The sequence below is a fragment of the Quercus suber genome, unplaced genomic scaffold (genome assembly GCF_002906115.3).
Source record: "Quercus suber isolate HL8 unplaced genomic scaffold, Cork oak 2.0 scaffold_38, whole genome shotgun sequence".
Taxonomy (NCBI): domain Eukaryota; kingdom Viridiplantae; phylum Streptophyta; class Magnoliopsida; order Fagales; family Fagaceae; genus Quercus; species Quercus suber.
The window spans coordinates 1,392,324-1,394,634 of NW_027069503.1; positions in this window are offsets into that span (position 1 = coordinate 1,392,324).

The following is a 2,311-nucleotide window of genomic DNA, read 5'->3' on the forward strand; positions in this document are numbered from 1 at the left end:
AAAAAAAAAAAAAAAAACCGTCATAAAACCGACATTGAAAAAAAAAAATGTAAGCTCTCCTGTCTTTCCCTTTCACAACCCGACACTGAAAAAAAAAAAAAAATGTAAGCTCTGCCTCTGCCTTTCCCTTTCATAATTGTCTCCCTCCCCATCTTCTTTCTCAGTCCTCTACCAGCACGATGGTCTGCCATCCCCATGTTCTTTCTCAGTCCTCTACCAGCTCCATAAACTTGCAACCATACCCACCATCGCATCGCATTACAGACCCACCATACCCACAAACCGAAGCTCGATCTCCTCCTCAAACCACCGATTTGCCACAAACCACCACATCCACCCTCTACAACCCAGAACGGCCCCCCATTTACCGTTTTTTTTTTTTTTTTTTTTTTTTTTTTGGCCGGCATTTTTGACTTTGGGGGGACAAAATTCACTGTTCATGCACTGTTCATGCACTGTTCACGCAATATTTAATATTAAAAGTGGGTCCCACAACACTATTTACACATTTAAAAATTATTTTGCTACAGTGTTTTCAGCAACAATCAGTTTTCAGCAACTTTCAGCAACAATAAGTGCTATCCAAACGGACCCATAACGGCAGGAAATTTGAAAGATTTAAGAATTGCGATTGTCACAGAAGTATTCCTTTATTCCTGAAAAATATAGATAAATTATAAACTCAATCATTCATCTTACCTGGTTTTCAAAAGTTTAGTAGTTTTGCTAAATATTTTAATGATTACCATTGCATTCTTTTATAATGTTTAATCCTCAAAACCGCCTTCAAAAAAAAAAAAAAATCCTCAAAACCATTTTTAATAATTAATCTGTTACAATAAGCTACATATTCACCAATGAGCGCCTTTCTTTAGTCGTTCAAATCTATATGTTCAACCTCTTAACAATGGTATTATGGCGAGTTTAGATAGGTTGAATTTCAATACTAGCATATTTTAAATTATGTTTTTTGTTAACACAGTTAAAAAGGTATAAGTTAAGGTGTATTTAATAATTGAGTTTTTATATATTATTTGAAAAGAAAAAAATCAAATTACCCACAAATATTAAGAAAAACACACATAGCTACAATGAATTATAGGTGCAATCCAATAAATTATTGACAAAAAAACTTTATAATGCTTATGTGTCCAAAAAAATATTTGAATTGCTAAACTAATACTATATCAAATTTATTAATTTGTAAAAAACACAATATTAACCAACTACATATGTGACCGGTAACATGGCTTGCCCATTTCATGTGATAAAATGAGAAAAAGAATATGGCTAAAGAGGGAAATATGTATAATAATGAGAATTTTGACATAAACAATATCATGAAAATTGTCATGAAAATAAAATTCTTTAATAACCCAAGATTAACATTAATAACATCATTACAATTGACCATTGCTATGCGTAAGCATGAGTTACATACTAGCTAGATTTAATCTCTATATATTAAGAGAATTTAGAAAGTTAGTTATGATTTCGAAAAATGTCAACAATACCCATAATCTAACAAGATAATCCTTATTCCTAAAAAATAAAAAATAGGGTTAAAATTATAATTCAACAAATTAAAAAAAAAAAAAAAAAAAAAAAAAACTACTAGATAAACATTTTCTTAAAACTAGCACACACTAAACCTGTAGTTTACTCTTTTTCAAAATCCTAAATTTTAGCTTCTTTAAAATCCTTTCACTTGTGACCTCACTAATATAGAAAAATTCAAATTGAAAATTACATTAAATTCAAAAAAAAAAAGAGCCTCCTCGCACATGTGAAGCACTCATTACAATTGACAATTCCCATGCATAAACACAAGTTATAGTAGTTAAATTTAATAGGAATTTATGGTTTAAAAAGAGTGTAACTCTTGGTGTAATACACACACACACACACACAAACACACACATACATTCGGCGCAAGATTGGGTGGGGTGAGCAAAACCTATTCTTGTCCCATCACTCCTTCAGGGCAAGGAAAACCAATATGGCGAGGTGAGCAAAACCTATTCCTATCGCATCACTCTTTAGGGTAAGGAAAACCAACATTGAGGCAAAGCGGAGTAGGACGGGTAAAGCAAGGCAAGAAATTTCTGTAATCCCTATTTAACAATCAAGTGATTTTTATGAAATTACTTTTACAAATTAAGTGATTCAACTTGTAGCTCAACTTAAAACCTTTAGTATTTTTAACAGAGATATCTAGGATTCAAATCTCTCTCCCTCAGCTATTGAAAATAAAAAAAAATGCAATTAATATTAATATAATCATTACAAATATAGCATTGAAAATATATGA